The following is a 12,187-nucleotide window of genomic DNA, read 5'->3' as shown; positions in this document are numbered from 1 at the left end:
AAGTTATTAAGCATTTTCATTTATTGTTCGCTAACTAAAAGAATTTCCCTAAATTACCCATATTGAATTTAGAGTCCTTAAATAAATAATATAAGGGTCCGATATTTTCCTCGACTTAAACAAAACTCTGAAAAATGGACGGATGATGCGGAAAACAACATTTTTCTTCCCCCTCTCTTCGACGAGACGATGAAAAAAAAATTAAGGAGCAAAAAGGGATGCAACACGAGGACTTCCCAGGAGGCCACCCATCCTAGTACTACTCTCGCCCAAGCACGCTTAACTTCGGAGTTCTGATGGGATCCAGTGGATTAGTGCTGGTATGATCGCATCCGTTAGTATTTCACACTGATTACTACTTGTTCTCATCGGCGGGCTCCTATTTCTCATTTTTACGCACTCTGTAGTGATACGATGTAAGAATAAACACTCCTTCTCCCCGGTTTGTTTGACCTTTTGGGAGATCCAAGTTATTAAGCATTTTCATTTATTGTTCGCTAACTAAAAGAATTTCCCTAAATTACCGATATTGAATTTAGAGTCCTTAAATAAATAATATAAGGGTCCGATATTTTCCTCGACTTTAACAAAATTCTGAAAAATGGACGGATGATGCGGAAAACAACATTTTTTAGGAAATCCGACGGTCCTAACCCGCCTTTGGCAGGTTATTTTCTTCCCCCTCTCTCCGACGAGACGATGAAAAAAAAATTAAGGAGCAAAAAGGGATGCAACACGAGGACTTCCCAGGAGGCCACCCATCCTAGTACTACTCTCGCCCAAGCACGCTTAACTTCGGAGTTCTGGGATCCGGTGGATTAGTGCTGGTATGATCGCATCCGTTAGTATTTCACACTGATTACTACTTGTTCTCATCGGCGGGCTCCTATTTCTCATTTTTACGCACTCTGTAGTGATACGATGTAAGAATAAACACTCCTTCTCCCCGGTTTGTTTGACCTTTTGGGAGATCCAAGTTATTAAGCATTTTCATTTATTGTTCGCTAACTAAAAGAATTTCCCTAAATTACCCATATTGAATTTAGAGTCCTTAAAGAAATAATATAAGGGTCCGATATTTTCCTCGACTTTAACAAAATTCTGAAAAATGGACGGATGATGCGGAAAACAACATTTTTTTAGGAAATCCGACGGCCCTAACCCGCCTTTGGCAGGTTATTTTCTTCCCCCTCTCTCCGACGAGACGATGAAAAAAAAATTAATGAGCAAAAAGGGATGCAACACGAGGACTTCCCAGGAGGTCACCCCCATCCTAGTACTACTCTCGCCCAAGCACGCTTAACTTCGGAGTTCTGATGGGATCCGGTGGATTAGTGCTGGTATGATCGCGTCCGTTAGTATTTCACACTGATTACTACTTGTTCTCATCTGCGGGCTTCTATTTCTCATTTATACGCACTCTGTAGTGATACGATGTAAGAATAAACACTCCTTCTCCCCGGTTTATTTGACCTTTTGGGAGATCCAAGTTATTAAGCATTTTCATTTATTGTTCGCTAACTAAAAGAATTTCCCTAAATTACCCATATTGAATTTAGAGTCCTTAAATAAATAATATAAGGGTCCGATATTTTCCCCGACTTTAACAAAATTCTGAAAAATGGACGGATGATGCGGAAAACAACATTTTTTAGAAATCCGACGGTCCTAACCCGCCTTTGGCAGGTTATTTTCTTCCCCCTCTCTCCGACGTGACGATGAAAAAAAAATTAAGGAGCAAAAAGGGATGCAACACGAGGACTTCCCTGGAGGTCACCCCCATCCTAGTACTACTCTCGCCCAAGCACGCTTAACTTCGGAGTTCTGATGGGATCCAGTGGATTAGTGCTGGTATGATCGCATCCGTTAGTATTTCACACTGATTACTACTTGTTCTCATCGGCGGGCTCCTATTTCTCATTTTTACGCACTCTGTAGTGATACGATGTAAGAATAAACACTCCTTCTCCCCGGTTTGTTTGACCTTTTGGGAGATCCAAGTTATTAAGCATTTTCATTTATTGTTCGCTAACTAAAAGAATTTCCCTAAATTACCGATATTGAATTTAGAGTCCTTAAATAAATAATATAAGGGTCCGATATTTTCCTCGACTTTAACAAAATTCTGAAAAATGGACGGATGATGCGGAAAACAACATTTTTTAGGAAATCCGACGGTCCTAACCCGCCTTTGGCAGGTTATTTTCTTCCCCCTCTCTCCGACGAGACGATGAAAAAAAAATTAAGGAGCAAAAAGGGATGCAACACGAGGACTTCCCAGGAGGCCACCCATCCTAGTACTACTCTCGCCCAAGCACGCTTAACTTCGGAGTTCTGGGATCCGGTGGATTAGTGCTGGTATGATCGCATCCGTTAGTATTTCACACTGATTACTACTTGTTCTCATCGGCGGGCTCCTATTTCTCATTTTTACGCACTCTGTAGTGATACGATGTAAGAATAAACACTCCTTCTCCCCGGTTTGTTTGACCTTTTGGGAGATCCAAGTTATTAAGCATTTTCATTTATTGTTCGCTAACTAAAAGAATTTCCCTAAATTACCCATATTGAATTTAGAGTCCTTAAAGAAATAATATAAGGGTCCGATATTTTCCTCGACTTTAACAAAATTCTGAAAAATGGACGGATGATGCGTAAAACAACATTTTTTTAGGAAATCCGACGGCCCTAACCCGCCTTTGGCAGGTTATTTTCTTCCCCCTCTCTCCGACGAGACGATGAAAAAAAAATTAATGAGCAAAAAGGGATGCAACACGAGGACTTCCCAGGAGGTCACCCCCATCCTAGTACTACTCTCGCCCAAGCACGCTTAACTTCGGAGTTCTGATGGGATCCGGTGGATTAGTGCTGGTATGATCGCGTCCGTTAGTATTTCACACTGATTACTACTTGTTCTCATCTGCGGGCTTCTATTTCTCATTTATACGCACTCTGTAGTGATACGATGTAAGAATAAACACTCCTTCTCCCCGGTTTATTTGACCTTTTGGGAGATCCAAGTTATTAAGCATTTTCATTTATTGTTCGCTAACTAAAAGAATTTCCCTAAATTACCCATATTGAATTTAGAGTCCTTAAAGAAATAATATAAGGGTCCGATATTTTCCTCGACTTTAACAAAATTCTGAAAAATGGACGGATGATGCGTAAAACAACATTTTTTAGGAAATCCGACGGTCCTAACCCGCCTTTGGCAGGTTATTTTCTTCCCCCTCTCTTCGACGAGACGATGAAAAAAAAATTAAGGAGCAAAAAGGGATGCAACACGAGGACTTCCCAGGAGGCCACCCATCCTAGTACTACTCTCGCCCAAGCACGCTTAACTTCGGAGTTCTGATGGGATCCAGTGGATTAGTGCTGGTATGATCGCATCCGTTAGTATTTCACACTGATTACTACTTGTTCTCATCGGCAGGATCCTATTTCTCATTTTTACGCACTCTGTAGTGATACGATGTAAGAATAAACACTCTTTCTCCCCGGTTTGTTTGACCTTTTGGGAGATCCAAGTTATTAAGCATTTTCATTTATTGTTCGCTAACTAAAAGAATTTCCCTAAATTACCGATATTGAATTTAGAGTCCTTAAATAAATAATATAAGGGTCCGATATTTTCCTCGACTTTAACAAAATTCTGAAAAATGGACGGATGATGCGGAAAACAACATTTTTTAGGAAATCCGACGGTCCTAACCCGCCTTTGGCAGGTTATTTTCTTCCCCCTCTCTTCGACGAGACGATGAAAAAAAAATTAAGGAGCAAAAAGGGATGCAACACGAGGACTTCCCAGGAGGCCACCCATCCTAGTACTACTCTCGCCCAAGCACGCTTAACTTCGGAGTTCTGATGGGATCCAGTGGATTAGTGCTGGTATGATCGCATCCGTTAGTATTTCACACTGATTACTACTTGTTCTCATCGGCGGGCTCCTATTTCTCATTTTTACGCACTCTGTAGTGATACGATGTAAGAATAAACACTCCTTCTCCCCGGTTTGTTTGACCTTTTGGGAGATCCAAGTTATTAAGCATTTTCATTTATTGTTCGCTAACTAAAAGAATTTCCCTAAATTACCGATATTGAATTTAGAGTCCTTAAATAAATAATATAAGGGTCCGATATTTTCCTCGACTTTAACAAAATTCTGAAAAATGGACGGATGATGCGGAAAACAACATTTTTTAGGAAATCCGACGGTCCTAACCCGCCTTTGGCAGGTTATTTTCTTCCCCCTCTCTCCGACGAGACGATGAAAAAAAAAATTAAGGAGCAAAAAGGGATGCAACACGAGGACTTCCCAGGAGGTCACCCATCCTAGTACTACTCTCACCTAAGCACGCTTAACTTCGGAGTTCTGATGGGATCCGGTGGATTAGTGCTGGTACGATCGCATCCGTTAGTATTTCACACTGATTACTACTTGTTCTCATCGGCGGGCTCCTATTTCTCATTTTTACGCACTCTGTAGTGATACTCCTTCTCCCCGGTTTGTTTGACCTTTTGGGAGATCCAAGTTATTAAGCATTTTCATTTATTGTTCGCTAACTAAAAGAATTTCCCTAAATTACCCATATTGAATTTAGAGTCCTTTAATAAATAATATAAGGGTCCGATATTTTCCTCGACTTAAAGAAAACTCTGAAAAATGGACGGATGATGCGGAAAACAACATTTTTTAGGAAATCCGACGGTCCTAACCCGCCTTTGGCAGGTTATTTTCTTCCCCCTCTCTTCGACGAGACGATGAAAAAAAAATTAAGGAGCAAAAAGGGATGCAACACGAGGACTTCCCAGGAGGCCACCCATCCTAGTACTACTCTCGCCCAAGCACGCTTAACTTCGGAGTTCTGATGGGATCCAGTGGATTAGTGCTGGTATGATCGCATCCGTTAGTATTTCACACTGATTACTACTTGTTCTCATCGGCGGGCTCCTATTTCTCATTTTTACGCACTCTGTAGTGATACGATGTAAGAATAAACACTCCTTCTCCCCGGTTTGTTTGACCTTTTGGGAGATCCAAGTTATTAAGCATTTTCATTTATTGTTCGCTAACTAAAAGAATTTCCCTAAATTACCGATATTGAATTTAGAGTCCTTAAATAAATAATATAAGGGTCCGATATTTTCCTCGACTTTAACAAAATTCTGAAAAATGGACGGATGATGCGGAAAACAACATTTTTTAGGAAATCCGACGGTCCTAACCCGCCTTTGGCAGGTTATTTTCTTCCCCCTCTCTCCGACGAGACGATGAAAAAAAATTAAGGAGCAAAAAGGGATGCAACACGAGGACTTCCCAGGAGGCCACCCATCCTAGTACTACTCTCGCCCAAGCACGCTTAACTTCGGAGTTCTGGGATCCGGTGGATTAGTGCTGGTATGATCGCATCCGTTAGTATTTCACACTGATTACTACTTGTTCTCATCGGCGGGCTCCTATTTCTCATTTTTACGCACTCTGTAGTGATACGATGTAAGAATAAACACTCCTTCTCCCCGGTTTGTTTGACCTTTTGGGAGATCCAAGTTATTAAGCATTTTCATTTATTGTTCGCTAACTAAAAGAATTTCCCTAAATTACCCATATTGAATTTAGAGTCCTTAAAGAAATAATATAAGGGTCCGATATTTTCCTCGACTTTAACAAAATTCTGAAAAATGGACGGATGATGCGGAAAACAACATTTTTTTAGGAAATCCGACGGCCCTAACCCGCCTTTGGCAGGTTATTTTCTTCCCCCTCTCTCCGACGAGACGATGAAAAAAAAATTAATGAGCAAAAAGGGATGCAACACGAGGACTTCCCAGGAGGTCACCCCCATCCTAGTACTACTCTCGCCCAAGCACGCTTAACTTCGGAGTTCTGATGGGATCCGGTGGATTAGTGCTGGTATGATCGCGTCCGTTAGTATTTCACACTGATTACTACTTGTTCTCATCTGCGGGCTTCTATTTCTCATTTATACGCACTCTGTAGTGATACGATGTAAGAATAAACACTCCTTCTCCCCGGTTTATTTGACCTTTTGGGAGATCCAAGTTATTAAGCATTTTCATTTATTGTTCGCTAACTAAAAGAATTTCCCTAAATTACCCATATTGAATTTAGAGTCCTTAAATAAATAATATAAGGGTCCGATATTTTCCCCGACTTTAACAAAATTCTGAAAAATGGACGGATGATGCGGAAAACAACATTTTTTAGAAATCCGACGGTCCTAACCCGCCTTTGGCAGGTTATTTTCTTCCCCCTCTCTCCGACGTGACGATGAAAAAAAAATTAAGGAGCAAAAAGGGATGCAACACGAGGACTTCCCTGGAGGTCACCCCCATCCTAGTACTACTCTCGCCCAAGCACGCTTAACTTCGGAGTTCTGATGGGATCCAGTGGATTAGTGCTGGTATGATCGCATCCGTTAGTATTTCACACTGATTACTACTTGTTCTCATCGGCGGGCTCCTATTTCTCATTTTTACGCACTCTGTAGTGATACGATGTAAGAATAAACACTCCTTCTCCCCGGTTTGTTTGACCTTTTGGGAGATCCAAGTTATTAAGCATTTTCATTTATTGTTCGCTAACTAAAAGAATTTCCCTAAATTACCGATATTGAATTTAGAGTCCTTAAATAAATAATATAAGGGTCCGATATTTTCCTCGACTTTAACAAAATTCTGAAAAATGGACGGATGATGCGGAAAACAACATTTTTTAGGAAATCCGACGGTCCTAACCCGCCTTTGGCAGGTTATTTTCTTCCCCCTCTCTCCGACGAGACGATGAAAAAAAAATTAAGGAGCAAAAAGGGATGCAACACGAGGACTTCCCAGGAGGCCACCCATCCTAGTACTACTCTCGCCCAAGCACGCTTAACTTCGGAGTTCTGGGATCCGGTGGATTAGTGCTGGTATGATCGCATCCGTTAGTATTTCACACTGATTACTACTTGTTCTCATCGGCGGGCTCCTATTTCTCATTTTTACGCACTCTGTAGTGATACGATGTAAGAATAAACACTCCTTCTCCCCGGTTTGTTTGACCTTTTGGGAGATCCAAGTTATTAAGCATTTTCATTTATTGTTCGCTAACTAAAAGAATTTCCCTAAATTACCCATATTGAATTTAGAGTCCTTAAAGAAATAATATAAGGGTCCGATATTTTCCTCGACTTTAACAAAATTCTGAAAAATGGACGGATGATGCGGAAAACAACATTTTTTTAGGAAATCCGACGGCCCTAACCCGCCTTTGGCAGGTTATTTTCTTCCCCCTCTCTCCGACGAGACGATGAAAAAAAAATTAATGAGCAAAAAGGGATGCAACACGAGGACTTCCCAGGAGGTCACCCCCATCCTAGTACTACTCTCGCCCAAGCACGCTTAACTTCGGAGTTCTGATGGGATCCGGTGGATTAGTGCTGGTATGATCGCGTCCGTTAGTATTTCACACTGATTACTACTTGTTCTCATCTGCGGGCTTCTATTTCTCATTTATACGCACTCTGTAGTGATACGATGTAAGAATAAACACTCCTTCTCCCCGGTTTATTTGACCTTTTGGGAGATCCAAGTTATTAAGCATTTTCATTTATTGTTCGCTAACTAAAAGAATTTCCCTAAATTACCCATATTGAATTTAGAGTCCTTAAATAAATAATATAAGGGTCCGATATTTTCCCCGACTTTAACAAAATTCTGAAAAATGGACGGATGATGCGGAAAACAACATTTTTTAGAAATCCGACGGTCCTAACCCGCCTTTGGCAGGTTATTTTCTTCCCCCTCTCTCCGACGTGACGATGAAAAAAAAATTAAGGAGCAAAAAGGGATGCAACACGAGGACTTCCCTGGAGGTCACCCCCATCCTAGTACTACTCTCGCCCAAGCACGCTTAACTTCGGAGTTCTGATGGGATCCAGTGGATTAGTGCTGGTATGATCGCATCCGTTAGTATTTCACACTGATTACTACTTGTTCTCATCGGCGGGCTCCTATTTCTCATTTTTACGCACTCTGTAGTGATACGATGTAAGAATAAACACTCCTTCTCCCCGGTTTGTTTGACCTTTTGGGAGATCCAAGTTATTAAGCATTTTCATTTATTGTTCGCTAACTAAAAGAATTTCCCTAAATTACCGATATTGAATTTAGAGTCCTTAAATAAATAATATAAGGGTCCGATATTTTCCTCGACTTTAACAAAATTCTGAAAAATGGACGGATGATGCGGAAAACAACATTTTTTAGGAAATCCGACGGTCCTAACCCGCCTTTGGCAGGTTATTTTCTTCCCCCTCTCTCCGACGAGACGATGAAAAAAAAATTAAGGAGCAAAAAGGGATGCAACACGAGGACTTCCCAGGAGGCCACCCATCCTAGTACTACTCTCGCCCAAGCACGCTTAACTTCGGAGTTCTGGGATCCGGTGGATTAGTGCTGGTATGATCGCATCCGTTAGTATTTCACACTGATTACTACTTGTTCTCATCGGCGGGCTCCTATTTCTCATTTTTACGCACTCTGTAGTGATACGATGTAAGAATAAACACTCCTTCTCCCCGGTTTGTTTGACCTTTTGGGAGATCCAAGTTATTAAGCATTTTCATTTATTGTTCGCTAACTAAAAGAATTTCCCTAAATTACCCATATTGAATTTAGAGTCCTTAAAGAAATAATATAAGGGTCCGATATTTTCCTCGACTTTAACAAAATTCTGAAAAATGGACGGATGATGCGTAAAACAACATTTTTTTAGGAAATCCGACGGCCCTAACCCGCCTTTGGCAGGTTATTTTCTTCCCCCTCTCTCCGACGAGACGATGAAAAAAAAATTAATGAGCAAAAAGGGATGCAACACGAGGACTTCCCAGGAGGTCACCCCCATCCTAGTACTACTCTCGCCCAAGCACGCTTAACTTCGGAGTTCTGATGGGATCCGGTGGATTAGTGCTGGTATGATCGCGTCCGTTAGTATTTCACACTGATTACTACTTGTTCTCATCTGCGGGCTTCTATTTCTCATTTATACGCACTCTGTAGTGATATGATGTAAGAATAAACACTCCTTCTCCCCGGTTTATTTGACCTTTTGGGAGATCCAAGTTATTAAGCATTTTCATTTATTGTTCGCTAACTAAAAGAATTTCCCTAAATTACCCATATTGAATTTAGAGTCCTTAAAGAAATAATATAAGGGTCCGATATTTTCCTCGACTTTAACAAAATTCTGAAAAATGGACGGATGATGCGTAAAACAACATTTTTTAGGAAATCCGACGGTCCTAACCCGCCTTTGGCAGGTTATTTTCTTCCCCCTCTCTTCGACGAGACGATGAAAAAAAAATTAAGGAGCAAAAAGGGATGCAACACGAGGACTTCCCAGGAGGCCACCCATCCTAGTACTACTCTCGCCCAAGCACGCTTAACTTCGGAGTTCTGATGGGATCCAGTGGATTAGTGCTGGTATGATCGCATCCGTTAGTATTTCACACTGATTACTACTTGTTCTCATCGGCGGGATCCTATTTCTCATTTTTACGCACTCTGTAGTGATACGATGTAAGAATAAACACTCTTTCTCCCCGGTTTGTTTGACCTTTTGGCAGATCCAAGTTATTAAGCATTTTCATTTATTGTTCGCTAACTAAAAGAATTTCCCTAAATTACCGATATTGAATTTAGAGTCCTTAAATAAATAATATAAGGGTCCGATATTTTCCTCGACTTTAACAAAATTCTGAAAAATGGACGGATGATGCGGAAAACAACATTTTTTAGGAAATCCGACGGTCCTAACCCGCCTTTGGCAGGTTATTTTCTTCCCCCTCTCTTCGACGAGACGATGAAAAAAAATTAAGGAGCAAAAAGGGATGCAACACGAGGACTTCCCAGGAGGCCACCCATCCTAGTACTACTCTCGCCCAAGCACGCTTAACTTCGGAGTTCTGATGGGATCCAGTGGATTAGTGCTGGTATGATCGCATCCGTTAGTATTTCACACTGATTACTACTTGTTCTCATCGGCGGGCTCCTATTTCTCATTTTTACGCACTCTGTAGTGATACGATGTAAGAATAAACACTCCTTCTCCCCGGTTTGTTTGACCTTTTGGGAGATCCAAGTTATTAAGCATTTTCATTTATTGTTCGCTAACTAAAAGAATTTCCCTAAATTACCGATATTGAATTTAGAGTCCTTAAATAAATAATATAAGGGTCCGATATTTTCCTCGACTTTAACAAAATTCTGAAAAATGGACGGATGATGCGGAAAACAACATTTTTTAGGAAATCCGACGGTCCTAACCCGCCTTTGGCAGGTTATTTTCTTCCCCCTCTCTCCGACGAGACGATGAAAAAAAAAATTAAGGAGCAAAAAGGGATGCAACACGAGGACTTCCCAGGAGGTCACCCATCCTAGTACTACTCTCACCTAAGCACGCTTAACTTCGGAGTTCTGATGGGATCCGGTGGATTAGTGCTGGTACGATCGCATCCGTTAGTATTTCACACTGATTACTACTTGTTCTCATCGGCGGGCTCCTATTTCTCATTTTTACGCACTCTGTAGTGATACTCCTTCTCCCCGGTTTGTTTGACCTTTTGGGAGATCCAAGTTATTAAGCATTTTCATTTATTGTTCGCTAACTAAAAGAATTTCCCTAAATTACCCATATTGAATTTAGAGTCCTTTAATAAATAATATAAGGGTCCGATATTTTCCTCGACTTAAACAAAACTCTGAAAAATGGACGGATGATGCGGAAAACAACATTTTTTAGGAAATCCGACGGTCCTAACCCGCCTTTGGCAGGTTATTTTCTTCCCCCTCTCTTCGACGAGACGATGAAAAAAAAATTAAGGAGCAAAAAGGGATGCAACACGAGGACTTCCCAGGAGGCCACCCATCCTAGTACTACTCTCGCCCAAGCACGCTTAACTTCGGAGTTCTGATGGGATCCAGTGGATTAGTGCTGGTATGATCGCATCCGTTAGTATTTCACACTGATTACTACTTGTTCTCATCGGCGGGCTCCTATTTCTCATTTTTACGCACTCTGTAGTGATACGATGTAAGAATAAACACTCCTTCTCCCCGGTTTGTTTGACCTTTTGGGAGATCCAAGTTATTAAGCATTTTCATTTATTGTTCGCTAACTAAAAGAATTTCCCTAAATTACCGATATTGAATTTAGAGTCCTTAAATAAATAATATAAGGGTCCGATATTTTCCTCGACTTTAACAAAATTCTGAAAAATGGACGGATGATGCGGAAAACAACATTTTTTAGGAAATCCGACGGTCCTAACCCGCCTTTGGCAGGTTATTTTCTTCCCCCTCTCTCCGACGAGACGATGAAAAAAAATTAAGGAGCAAAAAGGGATGCAACACGAGGACTTCCCAGGAGGCCACCCATCCTAGTACTACTCTCGCCCAAGCACGCTTAACTTCGGAGTTCTGGGATCCGGTGGATTAGTGCTGGTATGATCGCATCCGTTAGTATTTCACACTGATTACTACTTGTTCTCATCGGCGGGCTCCTATTTCTCATTTTTACGCACTCTGTAGTGATACGATGTAAGAATAAACACTCCTTCTCCCCGGTTTGTTTGACCTTTTGGGAGATCCAAGTTATTAAGCATTTTCATTTATTGTTCGCTAACTAAAAGAATTTCCCTAAATTACCCATATTGAATTTAGAGTCCTTAAAGAAATAATATAAGGGTCCGATATTTTCCTCGACTTTAACAAAATTCTGAAAAATGGACGGATGATGCGGAAAACAACATTTTTTTAGGAAATCCGACGGCCCTAACCCGCCTTTGGCAGGTTATTTTCTTCCCCCTCTCTCCGACGAGACGATGAAAAAAAAATTAATGAGCAAAAAGGGATGCAACACGAGGACTTCCCAGGAGGTCACCCCCATCCTAGTACTACTCTCGCCCAAGCACGCTTAACTTCGGAGTTCTGATGGGATCCGGTGGATTAGTGCTGGTATGATCGCGTCCGTTAGTATTTCACACTGATTACTACTTGTTCTCATCTGCGGGCTTCTATTTCTCATTTATACGCACTCTGTAGTGATACGATGTAAGAATAAACACTCCTTCTCCCCGGTTTATTTGACCTTTTGGGAGATCCAAGTTATTAAGCATTTTCATTT

The 12,187-nt window shown here is 41.1% G+C and overlaps 24 non-coding genes across 24 annotated transcripts; all 24 read right to left on the bottom strand.

The window, feature by feature from the left end:
* Nucleotides 1–215: 215 nt before the first annotated feature.
* Nucleotides 216–334, bottom strand: LOC147538526 (5S ribosomal RNA). The gene has a single exon (XR_015226507.1). It is a non-coding gene; the product is annotated as a 5S ribosomal RNA (ribosomal RNA).
* Nucleotides 335–725: 391 nt separating this feature from the next.
* Nucleotides 726–841, bottom strand: LOC147538525 (5S ribosomal RNA). The gene has a single exon (XR_015226684.1). It is a non-coding gene; the product is annotated as a 5S ribosomal RNA (ribosomal RNA).
* Nucleotides 842–1,233: 392 nt separating this feature from the next.
* On the bottom strand, nucleotides 1,234–1,354 carry LOC147538524 (5S ribosomal RNA). The gene has a single exon (XR_015226749.1). It is a non-coding gene; the product is annotated as a 5S ribosomal RNA (ribosomal RNA).
* A 390-nt stretch (nucleotides 1,355–1,744) lies between these two features.
* Nucleotides 1,745–1,865, bottom strand: LOC147538523 (5S ribosomal RNA). Its single transcript, XR_015226764.1, has one exon. It is a non-coding gene; the product is annotated as a 5S ribosomal RNA (ribosomal RNA).
* A 391-nt stretch (nucleotides 1,866–2,256) lies between these two features.
* On the bottom strand, nucleotides 2,257–2,372 carry LOC147538522 (5S ribosomal RNA). The gene has a single exon (XR_015226683.1). It is a non-coding gene; the product is annotated as a 5S ribosomal RNA (ribosomal RNA).
* Nucleotides 2,373–2,764: 392 nt separating this feature from the next.
* On the bottom strand, nucleotides 2,765–2,885 carry LOC147538521 (5S ribosomal RNA). The gene has a single exon (XR_015226748.1). It is a non-coding gene; the product is annotated as a 5S ribosomal RNA (ribosomal RNA).
* Nucleotides 2,886–3,276: 391 nt separating this feature from the next.
* On the bottom strand, nucleotides 3,277–3,395 carry LOC147538520 (5S ribosomal RNA). The gene has a single exon (XR_015226506.1). It is a non-coding gene; the product is annotated as a 5S ribosomal RNA (ribosomal RNA).
* A 391-nt stretch (nucleotides 3,396–3,786) lies between these two features.
* LOC147538519 (5S ribosomal RNA) lies at nucleotides 3,787–3,905 on the bottom strand. Its single transcript, XR_015226504.1, has one exon. It is a non-coding gene; the product is annotated as a 5S ribosomal RNA (ribosomal RNA).
* A 392-nt stretch (nucleotides 3,906–4,297) lies between these two features.
* Nucleotides 4,298–4,416, bottom strand: LOC147538518 (5S ribosomal RNA). The gene has a single exon (XR_015226677.1). It is a non-coding gene; the product is annotated as a 5S ribosomal RNA (ribosomal RNA).
* Nucleotides 4,417–4,790: 374 nt separating this feature from the next.
* Nucleotides 4,791–4,909, bottom strand: LOC147538517 (5S ribosomal RNA). Its single transcript, XR_015226503.1, has one exon. It is a non-coding gene; the product is annotated as a 5S ribosomal RNA (ribosomal RNA).
* A 390-nt stretch (nucleotides 4,910–5,299) lies between these two features.
* LOC147538516 (5S ribosomal RNA) lies at nucleotides 5,300–5,415 on the bottom strand. Its single transcript, XR_015226682.1, has one exon. It is a non-coding gene; the product is annotated as a 5S ribosomal RNA (ribosomal RNA).
* A 392-nt stretch (nucleotides 5,416–5,807) lies between these two features.
* LOC147538515 (5S ribosomal RNA) lies at nucleotides 5,808–5,928 on the bottom strand. The gene has a single exon (XR_015226747.1). It is a non-coding gene; the product is annotated as a 5S ribosomal RNA (ribosomal RNA).
* A 390-nt stretch (nucleotides 5,929–6,318) lies between these two features.
* Nucleotides 6,319–6,439, bottom strand: LOC147538514 (5S ribosomal RNA). Its single transcript, XR_015226763.1, has one exon. It is a non-coding gene; the product is annotated as a 5S ribosomal RNA (ribosomal RNA).
* Nucleotides 6,440–6,830: 391 nt separating this feature from the next.
* Nucleotides 6,831–6,946, bottom strand: LOC147538513 (5S ribosomal RNA). Its single transcript, XR_015226681.1, has one exon. It is a non-coding gene; the product is annotated as a 5S ribosomal RNA (ribosomal RNA).
* Nucleotides 6,947–7,338: 392 nt separating this feature from the next.
* On the bottom strand, nucleotides 7,339–7,459 carry LOC147538512 (5S ribosomal RNA). Its single transcript, XR_015226746.1, has one exon. It is a non-coding gene; the product is annotated as a 5S ribosomal RNA (ribosomal RNA).
* A 390-nt stretch (nucleotides 7,460–7,849) lies between these two features.
* Nucleotides 7,850–7,970, bottom strand: LOC147538511 (5S ribosomal RNA). The gene has a single exon (XR_015226762.1). It is a non-coding gene; the product is annotated as a 5S ribosomal RNA (ribosomal RNA).
* A 391-nt stretch (nucleotides 7,971–8,361) lies between these two features.
* LOC147538510 (5S ribosomal RNA) lies at nucleotides 8,362–8,477 on the bottom strand. The gene has a single exon (XR_015226680.1). It is a non-coding gene; the product is annotated as a 5S ribosomal RNA (ribosomal RNA).
* A 392-nt stretch (nucleotides 8,478–8,869) lies between these two features.
* Nucleotides 8,870–8,990, bottom strand: LOC147538509 (5S ribosomal RNA). Its single transcript, XR_015226745.1, has one exon. It is a non-coding gene; the product is annotated as a 5S ribosomal RNA (ribosomal RNA).
* Nucleotides 8,991–9,381: 391 nt separating this feature from the next.
* LOC147538508 (5S ribosomal RNA) lies at nucleotides 9,382–9,500 on the bottom strand. Its single transcript, XR_015226502.1, has one exon. It is a non-coding gene; the product is annotated as a 5S ribosomal RNA (ribosomal RNA).
* A 390-nt stretch (nucleotides 9,501–9,890) lies between these two features.
* Nucleotides 9,891–10,009, bottom strand: LOC147538507 (5S ribosomal RNA). The gene has a single exon (XR_015226501.1). It is a non-coding gene; the product is annotated as a 5S ribosomal RNA (ribosomal RNA).
* Nucleotides 10,010–10,401: 392 nt separating this feature from the next.
* Nucleotides 10,402–10,520, bottom strand: LOC147538506 (5S ribosomal RNA). Its single transcript, XR_015226676.1, has one exon. It is a non-coding gene; the product is annotated as a 5S ribosomal RNA (ribosomal RNA).
* Nucleotides 10,521–10,894: 374 nt separating this feature from the next.
* Nucleotides 10,895–11,013, bottom strand: LOC147538505 (5S ribosomal RNA). The gene has a single exon (XR_015226500.1). It is a non-coding gene; the product is annotated as a 5S ribosomal RNA (ribosomal RNA).
* A 390-nt stretch (nucleotides 11,014–11,403) lies between these two features.
* Nucleotides 11,404–11,519, bottom strand: LOC147538504 (5S ribosomal RNA). Its single transcript, XR_015226679.1, has one exon. It is a non-coding gene; the product is annotated as a 5S ribosomal RNA (ribosomal RNA).
* Nucleotides 11,520–11,911: 392 nt separating this feature from the next.
* On the bottom strand, nucleotides 11,912–12,032 carry LOC147538503 (5S ribosomal RNA). Its single transcript, XR_015226744.1, has one exon. It is a non-coding gene; the product is annotated as a 5S ribosomal RNA (ribosomal RNA).
* Nucleotides 12,033–12,187: the final 155 nt, after the last annotated feature.

Source organism: Eschscholzia californica, unplaced genomic scaffold (assembly GCF_041429995.1).
Source record: "Eschscholzia californica isolate CP2 unplaced genomic scaffold, dmEscCali1.0.p SCAF_5, whole genome shotgun sequence".
NCBI classification, from domain to species: Eukaryota; Viridiplantae; Streptophyta; class Magnoliopsida; order Ranunculales; family Papaveraceae; genus Eschscholzia; species Eschscholzia californica.
The sequence above is the reverse complement of the archived record's forward strand: the minus strand, read 5'-3'. Positions and strand labels throughout refer to the sequence as shown.